This window comes from Bos mutus, chromosome 19 (genome assembly GCF_027580195.1).
Source record: "Bos mutus isolate GX-2022 chromosome 19, NWIPB_WYAK_1.1, whole genome shotgun sequence".
Classification (NCBI taxonomy): Eukaryota; Metazoa; Chordata; class Mammalia; order Artiodactyla; family Bovidae; genus Bos; species Bos mutus.
Window position 1 is genome coordinate 54,250,298 of NC_091635.1, and position 21,191 is coordinate 54,271,488.

Genomic DNA, 21,191 nt, shown 5'->3' on the forward strand with positions numbered 1-21,191 from the left:
CCATCAACTATCTTATCCTCTGTCGTCCCCTTCTCCTCCTGCCTTCAATCTGTCCCAGCATCAGGGTCCTTTCCAATGAGTCAGCTCTTTGCATCACGTGGCCAAAGGACTGGAGTTTCAGCTTCAGCATCAGTCCTTCCAATGAACATTCAGGACTGATTTCCTTTAGGATGGACTGGTTGGATCTCCTTGCAGTCCAAGGGACTCTCAAGCGTCTTCTCCAACACCATTCAAAAGCATCAATTCTTTGGTGCTCAGTTTTCTTTATAGTCCAACTCTCACATCCATACATGATGACTGGAAAAACCATAGCTTTGACTACACAAATCTTTGTTGGCAAAGTAATGTCTCTGCTTTTTGATATGCTGGCTAGGCTGGTCATAACTTTTCTTCCAAGGAGCAAGTGTCTTTTAATTTCATGGCTGTAGTCACCATCTGCAGTGATTTTGGAGCCCCCCAAAATAAGGTCTGTGCAGCCTACGACTGTGGGCAAGAATCCCTTATAAGAAATGGAGTAGCCATCATAGTCAACAAGAGTCCAAAATGCAGTACTTGGACACAATCTCAAAAACAACCGAATGATCTCTGTTCGTTTCCAAGGCAAACCATTCAATATCACAGTAATCCAAGTCTATGCCCCTACCAGTAATGCTGAAGAAACCGAAGTTGAATGGTTCTTTGCAGACCTACAAGACCTTCTAGAACTAACACCCAAAAAAGATGTCCTTTTCATTATAGGAGACTGGAATGCAAAAGTAGGAAGTCAAGAAACACTTGGAGTAACAGGCAAGTTTGGCCTTGGAGTACAGAATGAAGCAGGGCAAAGGCTAGCAGAGTTTTGTCAAGAGAATGCACTGGTCATAATAAACACTCTCTCTTCCAACAACACAAGAGAAGACTCTACACATGGACATCACCAGATGGTCAATACTGAAATCAGATTGATTATATGCTTTGCGGCCAAAGATGGCGAAGCTCCATACAGTCAGCAAAAACAAGACCGGGAGCTGACTGTGGCTCAGATCATGAACTCCTTATTGCCAAATTCAGACTTAAATTGAAAAAAGTAGGGAAAACCACTAGACCATTCAGGTATGACCTAAATCAAATCCCTTATGATAATACAGTGGAAGTGACAAATAGATTCAAGGGATTAGATCTGATAGACAGAGTCCCTGAAGAACTACGGATGAAGGTTCATGACATTGTACAGGAGACAGGGAGCAAGACCATCCCCAAGAAAAAGAAATGCAAACAGGCAAAATGGCTGTCTGAGGAGGCCTTACAAATAGCTGAGAAAAGAAGAGAAATGAAAGGCAAAGGAGAAAAGGAAAGATATACCCATTTGAATGCAGAGTTCCAAAGAATAGCAAGGAGAGATAAGAAAGCCTTCCTCAGTGATCAATGCAAAGAAATAAAGGAAAACAATAGAATGGGAAAGACTAAAGATCTCTTCAAGAAAATTAGAGACACCAAGGGAATATTTCATACAAATATGGGTACAATAAAGGAAAGAAAAAGATATTAAGAAGAGGTGGCAAGAATACACAGAAGAACTGTACAGAAAAGATCTTCACGACCAAGATAATCACGATGGTGTGATCACTCAGCTAGAGCCAGACATCCTGGAATGTGAAGTCAAGTGGGCCTTAGGAAGCATCACTACGAACAAAGCTAGTGGAGGGGATGGAATTCCAGTTGTGCTGTTTCAAATCCTGAAAGATGATGCTGTTAAAGTGCTGCACTCAATATGCCAGCAAATTTGGAAAACTCAGCAGGAGCTACAGGTCTGGAAAAAGTCAGTTTTCATTCCAATCCCAAAGAAAGGAAATGCCAAAAAATGTTTAAACTACTGCACAATTGCACTCATCTCACACAGTAGTAAAGTAATGCTCAAAATTCTCCAAACCAGGGTTCAATAGTACGTGAACTGTGAACGTCCAGATGTTCAAGCTGGATTTAGAAAAGGCAGAGGAACCAGAGAGCAAATTGCCAGCATCTGTTGGATCACCGAAAAAGCAAGAGAGTTCCAGAGAAACATCTATTTCTTGCTTATTGACTACGTCAAAGCCTTTGACTGTGTGGATCACAACAAATTGTGGAAAATTCTTAAAGAGATGGGAATACCAGGCCACTGGACCTGCCTCCTGAGAAATCTGTATGCAGGTCAGGAAGCAACAGTTAGAACTGGACATGGAACAACAGACTGGTTCCAAATAGGGAAAGGAGTACGTCAAGGCTGTATATTGTTACCAAGCAAGGAGAATCATTTTTCTTCTTTCTGCAGGTGGTAAAGCAGAGTTACTTCCTGCTGGAGGTTCAAGACACCTCTCGCCTGTTGGGATCTGAATTGTTTGCGCATGTACTCATACTCATTCGCTCAGTGGTGTCTGACTCTTTGCAACCCCACAGACTGTAGCCGTTCTGACACCTCTGTTCACAGGATTTCCCAGGTAAGAATCCTGGAGTGGGTTGCCATTTCCTACCCCATGAGATCTCCTGTTTCTGCTCTCCTGACTCATTTTCGTAGGGTTTCCCTTTATTAGGTTTCACAAGGTACTCTTTGACCCAGGGCTCAAACGTGCCATTGCACTGGCGCACTGCATCTGCTCTTGGCTCTGCCTTCTGCCAAGCTGGCTTTATCCCTGGACTTCACACGGTGCTTCCTCAGGCTCACACCTGCTCTGGTTCAAGTCCAGCAAAAACAAGAGAGCAGCAGCTGCTGTGGCCACCCACTCTCCCATAAATACACACACTCACACACACTATATTACATTCATTTCTGTATCCCACCATCACCCAACACCGTCCATGTGCGTGAAAGGGGTTCCACAAACACTTTTAAATGTTTTATTGAACGGAAAACTTTTTGCCAGTGTACAACTTCATGGCCAGCCAGGCAGACTTGGAAAAGGAATTTTGTGACACCATGGAGAGAAATTTCTTTAGACTATTCTGATGACCAATGTCTGATAATCCCATGGCAGGTAATACCATTTGCCAGGCTTCCCAAGAGATATGTCTTTCCAAAAAAAAAAAAGAAAATCCTCTTTCTGTGGAATGATTGACAATAACAACAGCTAGTGTTGACTGAGGACTTACTGTATTATACAGTATTATGATGATTTCTTCATCATAATAACCCTATTATTATGTTAACCTCATTTTACAAATAAGGACGTTGAACCACAGAACAATTAAGTCAATGGCTGTTGATCACCTGGCTAGTAGTGACATGAGCCAGGATTGAATTCTGGTGACAGAGCTTGTTCTTTTACCTACTTTGCTTCTTGGTCTTGCCAATACTTCTAAGCACTCTTTTGAACATTCTCCCTTGCAAGTCAGCCTCCAGTATCCGGCAGTTAGTGTTACAAGTTCTCACAGGAGTCTTCCTAAGCCCTCCTCTTACAGTCTAGACCTGCTGCTGCTGCTGCTAAGTCGCTTCAGTCGTGTCCGACTCAGTGCGACTCCATAGACGGCAGCCCACCAGGCTCCCCCGTCCCTGGGATTCTCCAGGCAAGAACACTGGAGTGGGCTGCCATTTCCTTCTCCAGTGCATGAAAGTGAAAAGTGAAAGTGAAGTCGCTCAGTCGTGTCCGACTCTTTGCAACCCCATGGACTGCAGCCTACCAGGCTCCTCCGTCCATGGGATTTTCCAGGCAAGAGTACTGGAGTGGGGTGCCATTGCCTTCTCTGAGTCTAGACCTACTCCTGTGCAATTGCATTAAGACCCTTGGGTTCAGTTGCCATCAGTATCAGGACCGCATTTGCCTGTATATCGTTGACCTGTACCACAGATGTGGAACCCACAGGTGTGTGGAGGGCCAGCTTTGTATGATCTATCCTTGGATTTTGGTGTCCTTGTGGGCAGGGTCCTGGAACTGTTAGGGGAACCTAACAGTGACTGAAACTGCCTGCTCTGGCCACTTGTGTGAGTTGTTTTACAACAGGAGGTCCTGCAAGGAATGCAGAACTAACAAGCTACCACCAATCAGAAGAATTTGGTCGAGGTCAAAAGGAGACATGAGACTCCAGTCCAGATGTCCTACCAACCCCCCAGACTTCTTACTGGAGTCCACCTTGGGTGAGTGAAGCGCACCATCAGGAAGGACTCTGAGTCAGAATGATTGGCCAGAGACAGCCGGGAGACCAACCGCATTATCATAAGACCTGAGACTGCGAGCCACGCGCTGGAGTTCTCCTGGGTTCCCTTCCCCAGCTACCGTCCATCCAGGCACCCCTTCCCAACAAAGTCCCTTGCTTTGTCAGCCTGTGTCTCCTTAGACAATTGATTTCTAAGTGTTGGACAAGAATTTGCTCTCAGGCCCTGGAAGGGGTCCTCTTTCCTGCAACAGAACTAATTCCCCACGGATACAGAGGGACAACTGTACAGCCGAAAAAGTGACTGTACTAGCTCAACCAAAGAGGGGCTTGTTTTCTAGTAAGATTAAAAATACACGATCTGGGGCTGGCACAGCAGCCTGCCAAGTCATCAGCGTCCAAGGGGCCCTTGATTGTTCCCCGCTACCACACTCACATGTAGCTTTCATTTGCAAGCTCTTTTTGCCTTAAATAACAAGATAGATGCTCTGTCCCCAGCTTCAAATCCATATCCCAAAGCAGGTATATGGGGGAATGACAAAAATGCACGAAAGTCCAATCTATCACTTTGTATAAAGTTTCCTGAAACTCTTACCTGGCTACTTCTGTTTACCTGTCATTGGTCAGAACTGGTCATTTCCAGCAACCAGGAAGTCAGAGAAAGTATCTTTTACCTGGGACATGGTGTCCTGATCAAAGTTAAGACTCTGATAGAATGAAGAAATTTTATATATATGCACACACAGTGGAATACCGTTTAGCCAAGAGAAAGAAGGAAATTCAGCCATTTGCAACAACACGGATGGAGCCTGTGGGCTTCGTGCTAAGGGAGACAAGCCAGACAGACAAAGAAAAACAGTGAGTGGTGTCACTTGGTGGAACCTAAGAAGGTGACCTCATGAAAAACAGAGCAGAATGGTGGTTACCAGGGGCTGCGGGTGGGAGGAGCCGAGTGGATGGGGGAACTGGGAAGATGTTTAAGGGTGCAAATTCGCAACTAGTAAATATGTTCTGGAGATCTAACGCACAGCAAGTAATTATCATCAACAATGCTGTACTGTAAACTTCAAAGTTATTAGGAGATTAAATTTTAATAGTTCTCGTCACAAAAAAGAAATGACAATTAGGTAACATGATAGAGGTGTTAGCAAATACTACGGTAGTAATCATATTGCAACATACAAATTATCAAAATAACACACTGCATACCTTACACAGGTCATAGGTCAATTACATCTCAACTGGGGAGAAAAAGAGAAATTATATTGGGGAGCCAGTTTATATGCCATTTATGTGTCACTGATCCCAAATGTATAATTCTATCTCAACCCCTGCAAAACTGAAGTTGAGTTTATGCTGAACGCTCTTCCCTGTTGCAATAGTATTACTGAATAAAATCTATCCTCACCACTTTAGCTAGTATTCAGCTTTGTTTATCTTTGATATCGTCTGTTGTTCAGGCACACATTCCCTGCCCTTTTTTTTTTTTTTGCAGGATCCTTTTGATCCTCAAATGTCCTTTATTTTCCATTGCAAAATCAAAGACTGTGGTTTCCTAATGTTTCTTAAGTAGGCTTCGGGCCCTTAGGTTGGAAAATCAAAAGTTAACTATTTCTTTCGGCCCGCATCCCTGTTTTAACAACTGCAATTCTTCCTATGACATTTAAGATGTCTCTGGACCAGTAGAGAAGAAAACCATAAAGATGAATATTTCAAAATATTATCTTGCTGTAGGTACAGAATGCTTGTGGCCATAAATATAAAGAGAAGCCAATAAGAGATGAATGACATAAACTATTATATATCAATTTCATAGAAGTGCTATGAACAAATAAATTACATAAATTATATAAATAAAGGAAAGTTTATTGTTGTTGTTTACTTACTGTTACTGGTTTATTATTCCCTGGAGAAGGAAATGGCTACCCACTACAGTATTCTTGCCTGGAGAACGCCATGGACAGAGGAACCTGGCGGGCTACAGAACATAGGGTCACAGTCAGGACATGACTGAGCAACTAACACTTTCACTTTCAGATGGAAAACATGCACAGGGCAAGGCGGGGGTGAAGGGCACAGACCTTCCACGTCCGCTCCGGGTGCATCAGCCTCTCAGCACCATGATGTGGTCACCAGTCTGAAAGCTCTTAGGATCCTGTTGTATGCGGGTTTTGTGCAGGTTTCATTACACAGGCATAGGTCTTTTTTTTTTTTTTTTTAAGGCATAGGTCTTTGCCCACAAATAGGGGAAACTCGAAACACAGGGGCTTATATTACCGTTCGATTCTCCCACCACTGCTAGGAAGACAGCACGCAGTCCAGCTCACCTTGCTGACTTGTTCTTGTCTTCTTTGATCAGGGGCTTCTCTGGTGGCTCCACTGGTAAAGAATCCACCTGCAATCTGGGAGACCTGGGTTCAATCCCTGGGTTGGGAAGATCCCCTAGAGAAGGGAATGGCTACCCACTCCGGTATTCTGGCCTGGAAAATTCCATGGACTACAGTCCATGGGGTCACAAAAAGTCAGACACGATTGAGCAACTTTCACTTCACACCACTCTGATCAAAGAAGATCAGAGCGGTGGCCTTCCAAACATGATGCTATCTGTTCACCTTATGACTGTGATTCATAAACTAAGCAACTTTTTGTTGGTCAGTTGAGAATGGTTTACAAGGCATTTACAGGGCACTGTCCAAGTAATGGCAGAATCTGGCAGCTCCTCATACAGTTTCAAAGTCAGTGCTAGGGGAGAAGAGGCTCCTTGCTTGTGAGTCCTTGCTTTCCATTGATAGCATGATGCTGTATAAACCATTTCACTTTCAGTTCAGTTCAGTCACTCAGTCGTGTCCAACTCTTTGTGACCCCATGAATCACAGCACGCCAGGCCTCCCTGTCCATCACCAACTCCCAGAGTTCACTTAAACTCATGTCCATCGAGTCTGTGATGCCATCCAGCCATCTCATCCTCTGTTGTCCCCTTCTCCTCCTGCCCGCAATCCCTCCCAGCATCAGGGTCTTTTCCAATGAGTCAGTTCTTCGCATCAGGTGGCCAAAGTATTGGAGTTTTAGCTTCAGTATCAGTCCTTCCAATGAACACCCAGGACTGATCTCCTTTAGAATGGACTGGTTGGATCTCCTTGTAGTCCAAGGGACTCTCAAGAGTCTTCTCCAACACCACAGTTCAAAAGGATCAATTCTTCGGCACTCAGCTTTCTTCACAGTCCAACACTCACATCCATACATGACTAGATGGACCTTTGTTGGCAAAGTAATGTCTCTGCTTTTCAATATGCTATCTAGGTTGGTCATAACTTTCCTTTCAAGGAGTAAGCATCTTTTAATTTCATGGCTGCAGTCACCATCTGCAGTGATTTTGGAGCCCAAAAAAATAAAGTCTGACACTCTTTCCACTGTTTCCCCATCTCCCATGAAGTAATGGGACCAGATGCTATGATCTTAGTTTTCTGAATGTTGAGCTTTAAGCCAACTTTTTCACTCTCCTCTTTCACTTTCATCAAGAGGCTTTTTAGTTCCTCTTCACTTTCTGCCATATGGGTGGTGTCATCTGCATATCTGAGGTTATTGATATTTCTCCCGGCAGTCTTGATTCCAGCTTGTGCTTCTTCCAGCCCAGCATTTCTCATGATGTACTCTGCATATAAGTTAAATAAGCAGGGTGACAGTATACAGTCTTGACATACTCCTTTTCCTATTTGGAACCAGTCTGTTGTTCCATGTTCAGTTCTAACTGTTGCTTCCTGACCTGCATACAGGTTTCTCAAGAGGCAGGTCAGGTGGTCTGGTACTCCCATCTCCTTCAGAATTTTCCACAGTTTATTGTGATCCACACAGTCAAATGGAAAAAACCATTTCATTTTAGTCTATTTTAATTGTAGTATAGTTGATTTTTTAAAATATCCATTTTATTATGGAACTCTTCTGGGCAATGCCCTCCCTGACAGTATTTTTCTGATGTCATCCAAGACATCATAGGCATTTCAGGTATCCAGATGTTTTCCTATCCTTGAATCTTATGGGCAGTTTTGATTAATGTCTGATAGCCAGCTAGTATTGCCCCTCAGATGGAAATTCATTAAAATCCTAGTGCGTAGCCCTGGGAGGTGCTCACAGGCTTTTGCAATAAGTCCCAGTCTGTGCCACACACAGCTACTGCATAGAGAATTTGTCCACGTCAGGACTCCAGTCTGTACTCTATACTGTTTGAGCTCAGGCAGTCTTATTGGTTCCAATTTAGCACATCCAATTAATACTGCCTGAAGGGTCAACTTACGCACTTTCTGTTTTCAGAAACAGTTCCCTAGTCAGACACAGTATCCAGCCCCATAATCATTCAGATAAAAAGGATGCAACCACTTCAAATATACAAATTTTCATCTCAACTTTCACGTTAACCCCATCAATCCTCACATCTCTAACTGTAGGTAAGGGAGGCGGTCCCCACTCAGACATGATATCCATCCCTCAGAACGGTCATGTAAAGAAGACACACTCTTTTCACATAAAGTCCACGTCAGCCTTACAATTTTCACCCAAATCTTCATCTTCATCCTATCAGCCCACTTATCACTGTATTCTCTCCATCTCACTGAAGCCTGCCTCAGGCTTCACTGATACATTTTGGTACCACAGAGCATGGGGCTTCCATGTCAATGAGTCCTAGGGTTTTCTTCTTCATTCCCTTATTTCACCCACTCAAGTACATAAAGTGTTGGGTCCCCTTTGCTGCAAGGGGATGAGCCTGGGGACTCTGGCCTTTTTCAGGTGTGTTAAAGAAAAAAATTCAGCCGAGTAAAATTTAAAGATCTTACTGGCTTTTTTCAGAAATCCATAAATTGGGGAGCATCAATCTAGCAATATATAGGAGCTTCAAACAGCTGTACAAGGCAAGAATTATAGGCAGAAGGGAGCAGGAAGAAGGAAGTTACACTGGGCATTTGCAGACTGGTTAAGGCAGGGTTTCTTTCCTTGCATGGAGGAAAGGGAAGTCTTAGAAGCGCTGGGCCAGGTAACTTGCGCTGAGCGGCCAAAAGCTGACAGTCTGCCTAGGTTCTTCTTTCCTGGGAGAGCCCAGCATAAACACTCAGTGCAGTTTTGGTTTGCTGACAAGTGGCTTAGCATGAATGACTCCATCTTGGCCCTAATCTGCTTACTTTAACAGCCTTTATCCTGGTTCACTGCCTAGCTATTGCCCCATCCCAGGTCAGGTTTCTCATTGCAATTCTTTGTATGCCAGCTTCATAAATTAAAAAAAAAAAAAAAGCTCTTCAAACTGAAAGTAAATAGAAGGAACTTATTTGGGTCCCACCAGGGGGTCCCTTTTGGACTTATTTGGAGCCCACCGGGGGGTGGGGGGTTCCCTTTTGTCCACCCAACCTTCAATCCTGCTGTATTAAGACTTTTGTTTCCATCCAATCGATGTTCAGTTTAATTTATCTCATTTCTAAAGACTTCCACCCTGCTGGGTTGTGTTCCTTGACCCTCCCCCAACTTCAACATTTCCACATTCGCTTGTTCATTAACCTGGTGTTTTTATTAGCAACTGCAAAGCCCATGACGAGAAGCTGAGACAGCAGATTCAAATAGGCTTCTGGGATTATTGCTGATTTTGCAGCAGTAAAGTTACAAATGGTGCCCAGTGAAATAGGGCACCCCCCTTCAGTTCAGTTCAGTTAAGTTCAGTCGCTCAGTCGTGTCCAACTCTTTACGACCCCATGAATTGCAGCACACCAGGCCTCCCTGTCCATCACCAACTCCCGGAGTTCACTAAACTCACGTCCATCAAGTCGGTGATGCCATCCAGCCATCTCATCCCCTGTTGTCCCCTTCTCCTCCTGCTTCCAACCCCTCCCAGCATCAGAGTCTTTTCCAATGAGTCAGCTCTTCGCATGAGGTGGCCAAAGTACTGGAGTTTCAGCTTTAGCATCATTCCTTCCAAAGAACACCCAGGGCTGATCTCCTTCAGAATGGACTGGTTGGATCTCCTTGCACCCCACCCCACCTTGGAGAAGGCAATGGCACCCCACTCCAGTACTCTTGCCTGGAAAATCCCATGGATGGAGGAGCCTGGTAGGCTGCAGTCCGTGGGGTCGCTAAGAGTCAGACACAACTGAGCGACTTCACTTTCACTTTTCACTTTCATGTATTGGAGAAGGAAATGGCAGCCCACTCCAGTGTTCTTGCCTGGAGAATCCCAGGGACGGGGGAGCCTGGTGGGCTGCCGTCTATGGGGTCGCACAGAGTCGGACACGACTGAAGCGACTTAGCAGCAGCAGCACCCCCCTTAACCATGGCTTTTATCATGACCTGGGTAACAGGTTGAAAATTAATAAACAGAACCCTCATTTAAAATGGAGTCAGGAGGCCAGAAGGGGGAGCTGTCAGGCACTAGCACCTGAAGTCAATTGTAGGCCCTATAGGAAGAGATATTACCCTTGTCTATCCAACGGGAAAAAGGTTAATACTTTACACCAAGCGAGAGGAGGAAGAATCTCTCCTTGCCCAGCAACAGCCCAGTCAATGAGAGCTTGTCATAACTCAGCCAATGAAAAGCCTCTATATTTGGAACTTCCATGTTCCTCCAATGGGCTCTTTTTTTTTGTTTTTAAATCCCTGATGGTCAAGTCTTTTGTTTATTGATTTTTGGCTGTGCTGGGGTCTGTGTTGCTGCGTGGGGACTTTCTCTGCTTGGGGCTAGCAGGGGCTACTCTTCGCTGTTTGTTGAGGCAGGTGGGGTTTCTCTTCGCAGTGGCTTCTCTGGTTGCAGAGCAGAGGCTCAGTAGCTGTGGTGCGTGGGCTTGGTGCCACTTGCCCTGTGGAGTCTTCCTGGAGCAGGGATCGAATTTGTGTCCCCTGCATCGGCAGGCAGAGTCTCAACCACTGGACCACCAGGCAAGTCCACCAATGGACTCTATCTGCAACAGCTGTTCCCAACTCCCCTTTTCCTGTATTAAAAAAAAAAATTTTTTTTTTCTTTTTCTCAAGACTTGGTGCTTCATCAAGGATTTTATGTCCAGAATTGAAGTTCTTTGGTGTTCCCAAACAAACCCATTTTTCTGCTGTCTTATTGTTTTATATTAACACGGGCATATTCAGCAGGTGAACATACCAGTTATCATAAAGCCAGTCCCACACAGCTTGCATCAGAACATACGAGCTGCCTCATGTGTGATGTTCATTTGGAATTTATAGGGAGAGTCAGATAGCCTCCCTTCTCAGGGTAGACAGAATTTATGTTGGCTTTCATTCACCAGACTGTTTCCTTGGAAATAACCTACAACATGTCTGGATCTTGTGTAGCCATCTGTGATTGTTCCATAGTGAGCTGTAGGTCCTACATCAACCTAAACATTCTCTTCCACTTTGCAACCTTCAAAACCAAAGACAGTGCCCCTAAATTATTCTCGTAATCCATTCTACTAATGGTTCTACAGGGAGCTGATACACCAATCCACAAAATAAGGCAGATTCTTCATTCTATACCCTCTTGGTTCAATAGTTTCTTGATTTTGCCCTCCGCCAATGTGGACCACCTCCGTGGTGACCAGAGGTATTAGAGTTGCTCTGTTTCCCCACATAATCGATCCTTCCTTTTGGGAGTAGCTTTGAGTCTAGAGGCTGAACCTCAGACTGATAGATATCTGAGTTTGGTTCAGCATCAAGTTCTGATTCAGCACTCTTTTAATTTCATTTTAGTCTTTACAGGTAGTAATAACCAAAGGACTGTGTATTTGACTTTTTTTTTCTTATTAGTTTGTATTTCCTGTGTATCTAGTGGACCAACTCCCCATGAATTATTAACTTTTACTGTTAGTATCAATAACTTATCCTAGCACAGCAGCTGCTCCATACTGTGGGTGAGCATGTGACCACCAGGGATTAAATGTTCCTCATACCCAATTCTTTCATTTTTCCCTCTTCCCAAACCATGTTTCACTGAGCAAAGACTGTTTTAGCAAATACCATATTTTCTTCATACAATGAAAGAAGTGATTTAACTCATAATACTTCTCATACCAAATGTGTGGGGTTTTTTTCCTCACCAACAACCAATTCTGTTTCTCTAACACCAATTAGGTGTCTTACAATTCAATATAATTCTGACACTAACCACCTGAGTTAGCATCAGAAACCGCAGGTTTAAGGGTTTAGTCCCATAATTCAGACATTAGTTACAAATGGGTGGTCAGGGTACCCACAATTCTATCTAAATTGTCTACAAATGGGGGGGTTCCTACAAATACCTCTCTAAGTTTCAATAATTCACTAGAACAACTCAGGAAACAACATTCTTACTATTACTGGTTTATTACAAAGGATACCACTCAAGGATAGACAAACAGAAGACATGCATAGGGCACAGTATGGGGTGAGAGAGGGCAGTTTCCATGCCCTCTCTAAACACATGGTTCTCCCAGCACCTTGATGTGTTCACCAATCCAGAAGTTCCAATAACTAGAAAGTTTCATTTGAAATACTATTAAATGAAAAAAAAAAAAGGTAGAGCATAAAGTATAAATACATGATGATTACAAACATTAAAAAATTAAATTTCCATATGGTTCCTGAGCTTGAACTCTCTCTTCTTGACCATAGAAGAAGGTATGAAACTGTACCATGAATCCAGAAAAAGTATTTGGAGAGTTAACTATTTTTTACAACTGTATTCAGATAACGATCATCAAGGATAGAGAAAATCAGCTCAAGTGACTAATGGATTAATGAAGAAATCAAAGAGGAAATCACAAAGTACCTACAGACAAGTGAAAATGAAAACATAGCAATCCGAAGTCTATATAACATAGACAGTTCTAAGGGGAAAGTTTATAGTGATACAAGCTAACCTCAGCAAACAAGAAAAATCTCATACAAACAACCTAACTTTACACCTAAAGGAACTATAAAAACATCAGAGCAGAAATAAATGAAATGGAGAGGAAAAAAAGGATCAATGAAACTAAGAGTTGGTTCTTTTTTTTTTTTTTTTTAAGTCTTTTTTAAAGTATGTTAGCAACTGTTTTTATTTTATTAAGACTTATTTGTCTGTGGCTGCTCCGGGGCTTAGTCTTTTTTAAAGTATGTTAGCAACTGTTTTTATTTTATTAAGACTTATTTGTCTGTGGCTGCTCCGATCTTAGAGGAACTTTCGGCTTTTCACCATTTAAATTTTATTTATTTATTTGTTTTTGGCTGTTCTGGGTCTTCAGTGCTATGCATGGGCTTTCTCTAGTTGCTGTAAGTGGGGGCTGCTCTTTGTTGCACTGCGCAGGCTTCTCACTGCAGCGTCTTCTCTCGTGGAGCACGGGCTCCAGGCACATGCGCTTCAGTAGTTCCAGTGTGTGGGCTCAGAAGTTGCAGCTCAAGGCTTCTAGAACTCTGGTTCAGTAGTTATTGCACATGGGCTTAGTTGTTCCATGGCAAGTGGACTCTACCTGGGCTAGGGATTGAACCCATGTCCCCTGCATTGACAGGCAGATTCTTTACCACTGAGCCACCAGGGAAGCCCAAGAGCTGGTTAACAAAATTGATAAATCTTTAGCCAGACTCATCAAGAAAGAGATAGAGAAGGCCCAAATTAATAAAACCAGAAATGAAAAATGAGAAGTTAAAAGCAACACCACAGAAATATAAAGGATCATATTAACAAAATTACTATGAACAATTATACAACAATAAAATGGACAACCTAGAAGAAATGGACAAACTTCTAGAAATGTACAACCTCTCAAGATTGAATCAAGAAGAAATAGAAAATGTGGACAGACCAATTACCAGTAATGAAGTTGAATCAGTAATATTAAAACTTCCAACAAACAAAAGTCCAGGACCAGATGGCTTCATAGGTGAATTTTACCAAATGCTTGGAGAAGAGTTAACATCTATCTTCCTCAAAAATTCCAAACAATTGCAGAGGAAGAAATGTTTCTGAACCCAATCAACAAGGCCAGCATCACCCTGATACCAAAACCAGATAAAGCTATCACACACACAAAAAGTAAAGGCCAATACCACTGATGAACATAGACAAAAAATTCCTCAACAAAATATTAGCAAATTGAATTCAACAATATATTAAAAAGATCACAGACAATGATCAAGTGGGATTTACCCCAGGGATGTAAGGATGGATCAATATTCACAAGTCAATGTGACATATCATATTAACAAACTGAAGAACAAAAATCATATACTCATCTCAATAGAAACACAAAAATTTTATTAAAAAGCTTTTGATAAGTTCATAATTTATGATTTAAATTTATGATTAAAAACTCTCCAGAAAGTGGATATAGAGGGAACATACCTCAGGATCATAACGGTGATATATGACAAGCCTACAGCTTAACACCATACTGACCAGTGAAAAGCTGCAACTTCCTTGGTGGTCCAGTGGTTAAGAATCCGCCTGCCAAGGCAAGGGACGTGGGTTTGATCCCTGGTCCGGGAAGATCCCATATGCCATGGAGCAACTAAGCCCATGCAGCACAACTACTGAAGTCTGTGCACCCTAGAGCTCTGCAACAAGAGAAACCACGACAGTGAGGAGACCACATACTGCAGTTAGAGAGTAGCCCCAACTCACTACAGCTAGAGAAAGCCCATGCACAGCACTGAAGACCCAGAACAGCCAAAATCAAATAAATAAATAAACTTTAAATGGTGAAAAGCCGAAAGTTCCTCTAAGATCAGAAACAAGACAAAGATGTCCCCTCTCTCCACTTTCATTCAACATAGTGTTGGAACTCCTAGTCACAGAAATCAGACAAGAAAAAGAAAGAAAAGGAATCCAAATTGGAAAAGAATAAGTAAAACTGTCACAGTTTGCAGATGCCATGCTACTATACACAGAAAATTCTAAAGATGCCATCAAAAAACTGATAGAACTCATCAATGAATTTGGTAAATTTGCAGGATATAAAATTAATATACCTAAATCTGTTGTGCTTCTAAAAACTCATAGTTTATTTAACTATTAGAAAGAGAGGTTAAGAAAAATCTCAATTAAAATCTCATAAAAAGGGCTTCTCAGGTGGCTCAGTGGTAAAGAATTTGCCTGCCAATGCAGGGGTTTAATCCCTGATTTGGGAAGATTCCCTCATGCTTCAGAGCAACTAAGCTTGTAGGCCGTAAGTATTGAGCCTGTGCTCTAGAGCCTGGGAACCACAGCTACTGAGCCCACAGGCCGTAACTACTGAGGCCCCCACGGCCTAGAGCCCATACTCCCGAGAAAAGAAGCCACCGCAGTAAGAAACCTGTGCACCTCAACTAGAGAGTAGCCCCGGCTCAGCACAGCTAGAGGAAAGCCCAGGCAGAACCAAGACCAAGCACAACCAAAACTTAAATAAATCGATTAGTGAAATTAAATCTTTAAAAAGTCAAATTGCATCAAAAAATAATAAAATACCTAGAAGTAAATTTAATTAAGAAGGTAAAAGACCTATAGTTGGAAACTATAAGATGCTGATGAAAGAAATTAAAGATGACACAAACAGATGGACAGATATCCTGTGCTCATGGACTGGAAGAATGAATATTGTTAAAATGACCATACTACCCAAAGCCATCTACAGATACAATGCAATACTTATCAAAATACCAATGGCATTATTTTTTTTACAGAACTAGAACAAATAATTCTATACTTTGTAGGGAAACACAAAAGATCTTGAATAGTCAAAACAATCTTGAGAAAAAAGAACAAAGCTAGAGGTATCATGTACCCTGATTTCAAACTATACTACAAAGCTAAAGTGATCAAAACAGTATCATACTCTTACAAAAACAGACATATAGATCAATGAACAGAATATAGATCCAGAAATCAGCCTACATTTATACGGGCAATTAATCTCTGACAAAAGAGGCAAGAATATATCATGGGAAAAAAACAGCCTCTTCAGTAAATGGTGTTGAAAAAACTTGACAGCTACATGCTGAATATGTCTCAAACCACGGACAAAAATAAGTTCAAAATGGATTAAAGACTTAAAAGTAAGATCTGAGACCATAAAACTCCTAGAAGAAAACATAACCAGTATACTTTTACATGAGTCTTAATAATATTTTTAATATACATCGCCTCAGGTGAAAAAAAGCAAAAATATATAAACTGGGCTACATCAAATTAAAAAGCTTTTCAGAGAAGGAAACTGTCAACAAAATGAAGAGATCACCTATAGAGGGGGATATAAATCTTTGCAAACAGTATTTCCTATATGGGGTTAATATCTAAAATATGCAAATAATACATACAACTCAACAAGAAAAACGCAAAAAACAGCCCAATTAAAAAGTAAGCAAATACCATCTCTACAAGATGGTCACACACCAGCAGTACGGGCGAGCGTGCCCCCCGCCGCCCCACCCAAAGCCCCCGCTGCGGCCTCACCCCTGGCCCCAGCGCAGACGCCCCTCACAGTTGCTGTCTGGCCCTGCCCTCCCAGGCCCCTTCCCCGGCGGCCGCGTGGTCATCTTGGCCTCCATCGTGGACAGCTACGAGCAACACAACGAGGGAGCTGCCTGAGTTATCTGGACCCTGCTGGGACCCGTTGACACGCACTCAGTGGAAGTCACCAATGGCCTTTCAGTGCCACACAGTGAGTCAGGAGAGGAGGTGACTGCTGACGTGGAATGCGCTAAGAACATGTATCAAGTGCACAGGAAAGTCTCTCCAGAGGAGCTCCTCCTGGGCTGGCACGCTTTGGCTCACAGCATCACAGAGCACTCAGTGCTGATCCGTGGGTACTACAGCCCAGAAGCCCCCAACCCCATCCGCCTCACGGTGGACACCAGCGTCCAGGCCTCGTCAGCACTTTAATGCATGTTCCTCGGAGGGCCCTGGGGGCGATGGTCACCTTCTGACGGTGAAAGACCCATGTTAGACACTGGACGCGCTGGAGTTGACCTGACCTGTTTTATTCCCTACTGGGTGGTTGGCCTCTCCAGTGACCTGTGGCAAGTCAGCGACCCCCAGCACTCTGTTGCAGTGTGTGGAGGGCTCGCTGTCTGGAAAGGTGTCAGCCAACAATACCCTGGGCCACTTCTTGATAAGTCTGGTTAACCAAGTACCCAGTAGAGTTCCCGAGGACTTCCAGACCATGCTCAACAACAACATCAGTGACCTGTGGATGGTGAACTATCTGGTCAACCTCTCGCAGTCACATTGCCCGCAATGAGGAGCCTGTGAATCTGTGAAGGCAGCCCTCCTGCGGTGCTGGGCCCCAGCCAACCCTGGGACCCAGAAAGGAGCGAAGGAGAAATGGTGTCTTTGTGGTTTGAGTCTCGCTGACTCAGTCAACTGCTTGTGACTCTAAAGAAAAGCAGACTACCTTTTGTAAGTGAAAGAAAAAAAGTGAGCAAATAATCTAAATATTTTCCCAAAGAAGACATACATATAGCCAACCAGCATGTGAAGAGATGCTCAACATCACTAACCGTCAGCAAAATGTAAATGAAAACCGTAAGCAACAAGGACCTACTGTATACCATAGGGAACTATAGTCAGTGTCTTGTAATAACTTGTATGGAAAAAGAATCTGAAAAAGTATATATTTAAGTTGAAGTACTTTCAACTTTTCACCATTAAATGTATGTGTGTGTATGTGTGTACACACATATCACATATATATCACTTGAACACTGTAAATCAACTGTACTTCAAAAAAAAATCCACAGTGAGATATCACATCATAGCTGTCAGAATGGCTACTGTTTGTTTGTTTAAATATAGAATGGCTATTATTAAAAAGACAAATGCCAAGTGTGGGTGGAGAAATGAGAACTCTTTTTTATTGTCAATTAATTTTTGTTTATTTATTTTTGACCATGTCGGGTTTTCATCGTGGCACATAGGTTCTCTATTGCTGTGTACGTGCCTTCTCTAGCGTCAGTGCGCGGGAGCTACTCTCCAGCTGTGTGCGCAAGTGGCTCGGGGCAGTGAGTTCTCCTGTTGTGGAGCACAGGCTCTAGGGCACGTGGGCTTGGTTGCCCTGCGGTATGTGGGATCTTAGTCCTCAGACTAGGGATCAAAGTCCCCTGCGTTGGCAGGTGGATTCTTAATCACTGGCCCAGGAGGGAAGTCCTGAGCAATGACAACTCTTACAACCTGTGGATAAGCATGTGAATTGTGTAGTCACCAAGGACAGTAGTATAGAGGTTCCTCAAAAAGTTAAAAATTGAACTAGCAAATGATCCATCAGTTTCACTACTGGGAATTTATCTGAAGAAAATGAAAAGAATAATTAGAAAAGATACGTGGACCCTATGTTTACTGTGCCGTTATTTACAATAGTCAAAATACGGAAGCTACCTGAGTGTCCATCAATTGATGAATAAAGGAGATATGATATATATACATCAGATCAGATCAGTCACTCAGTCGTGTCCGACTCTTTGCAACCCCATGAATCGCAGCACGCCAGGCCTCCCTGTCCATCACCAACTCCCAGAGTTCACAGAGACTCATGTCCATCGAGTCAGTGCAAACACACACACACGGTGGAATTTTACTTTTCCATAAAAAGGAACGAAATCTTTCCATTTGCCACAATATGGACAAACCTAGAGGGTATTATGCTAAGTGAAACAAGTCAGAGAAAGACAAATACTGCGTGATTTCACTTATATGTGGATTCCAAAAAACAAAACAAGTCAACAAACTTAACAAAAGAGAACAATAGACATAGAGATAAACAGGTGGTAGCCACAGGGCAGGTGGCGCGGGGAGAGAGAAATAGGTGAGGAAGATTAAGAGGCTCATACTTTCAGTTGCAAGATAAATGAGTCATGGGTATGAAAATTATAGTGTGGGGAATATAATCAATAATTATATAACATCTGTGTATGGTGACAGATGGTAACTACACATTGTGATGATCATTTTGAAACATACAGAAATTTTCAATCACTATTTTGTATAACATGAACTAACATAGCATTGTGTTGTAGGGTAACTATACTTCACAAACAATGAACAAACAATCTCATAGAAATAGAGATCAGATTGGTGTTTACCGGAGGTGGGAGGAAATGGCAACCCACTCCAGTGTTCTTGCCTGGAGAATCCCAGGGACGGAGGAGCCTGGTGGGCTGCCGTCTATGGGGTCGCACAGAGTCGGACACGACTAAAGCGACTTAACAGCAGCAGCAGCAGAGGTGGGAGATGGGGTCGGGGAAACTGGACCAATTATAAAATAAAAAAGTACACGGGATGTAATGTACAACATAGTAAGTATAATTAACACTGGTGTAGGGGGTTCCCTGGTGACTCAGCAGTAAAGAACCCACATGCAGTGCAGGAGATGTGGGTTCGATCCCTTAGTCAGGAAGATCCCCTGGAGAAGGGAATGGCAACCCCCTCCAGTATTCTTGCCCATGAAATCCCATGGACAGAGGAGCCTGGCGGCTACAATCCATGAGGCTGCAAAAGAGTCAGACACAACTTAGCGACTGAACAACGTTTTACACGTCAGTTAAGAAAGTAAATCCTAAGTGTTTTCATCACAAGGCAAATATAGCTGCTTTCTACTTCTTTCATTTTAAACCTATATGAGATGATGAATGTTCACCAAACTCACTGTGGTAATCTTTTCATGGTACAGAGAGATTATTAAAGGCTGCAGACCTTTACCTTAAAACTGGGAGGAAAGATTCCATATGGATCAAGATCGGAAGAGATTATTCTTAATCTCAGTAAACCCATTTTCTCATAAATAAAATAGGGTGGTGTTTTTAGGTGCCCATTTCTCGGGGTTGATGTGAAGAATAAATGAGATGAGGCATGTAAACACTTGCCCCAGCGTTTTGTACATGGCAATGGTTAGTTACTAGCAGTGTGTATGAAGAAATGGAAATCGTTGTAAGATGGAGAGTCAAGAAGGGCAAAATACTTTTTTGTAAAGTGGTTTCGAGATCAACCAGTGATAAGAAAATAATTGTAAGAAAACATTTTTAACTTAAAAAAATACCACGTATCTGTTGATGGACCGAGTCCTACATATCTCCAGTAAGACTTGGCATATCAAGAAACTCATCAAGACTCTAAGGAGATGACAGAAAAAAATGCAACCCAGGCTAGGTTTCAAGTTGGGCCATGCTAAATGTCAAATAGACATAACACAAATGATGCAATGAACATGCCCCAGGCAAGAGTCCCCCTAAGGTTATCCAGCGATGTGAGAGACGGGTGAAAGGGCTGCTCAGTGAGGGGAAGTCTGACATCACCTAAGTCCCGAATGAAAATGGAAGCATTCAACTGGAGATGCACTTCTCCATTTCTCAGGTAGGTTCCAGGCTGCTGCGTGATGCTCAAATTTACTTTGGTTTGTCGAGGGTTTGCCCTGTGCTTTTAGGTACTGGGAAAGCTACAGGATCTGAAGATGAGTGAGATGCATTCTGTTCCCAGAAGAGCTCTACAGTCTGCTGGGGCAAACACGTGAGACAGCAGTGGCGATCCAAGGGAGTCGGTCTCTGAGCAGCAAGAGCCTTAGTCCTCTGGGGACAAGATGGGAGAGGGCTACAGTCAGGGAAGACTTGCCCAGGTGGTTGAAGTAGCCTAAAATAGAAGACAGATTCATTTTAAGACAGAGGACTTCTCTTTTAAATTTAATTTTTCTTAAAAATAGTTGATTTACATTTTATATTAGTGTCAGGTGTATAGTGAAGTGATTCAGTTATATTAACATATATACATATGTCCATTTTTTTACATTCTTTTCCCAAATAGGTTATTACTGGAGTATTGAATAGAGTTCCCTTTGCTGTGTAGTAGATCCTTGTTGATTATCTATTTTATATATAGTACTGTGTGTATTGGAGAAGGCAATGGCACCCCACTCCAGTACTCTTGCCTGGAAAATCCCAGGGATGGAGGAGCCTGGTGGGCTGCAGTCCATGGGGTTGCACAGAGTCAGACACGACTGAAGCGACTTAGCAGCAGCAGCAGCAGCAGTGTGTGTATATTGATCTCAAACTCCTAATTGATCTCCCCCGCCACCCCCGCCCACAATTTTCCCCTTTGGTAACCATAAGTTTTGTTTTTGAAGTCTATGAGTCTGTTTCTGTTTTGTAAAGAA

General features: G+C 42.8%; 1 pseudogene; it reads left to right on the forward strand.

Moving 5' to 3' along the window:
- The window catches only part of LOC102278193 (eukaryotic translation initiation factor 3 subunit F-like), a 43,115-nt pseudogene extending 25,802 nt beyond the window's left edge, over positions 1-17,313 (forward strand).
- Positions 17,314-21,191: the final 3,878 nt, after the last annotated feature.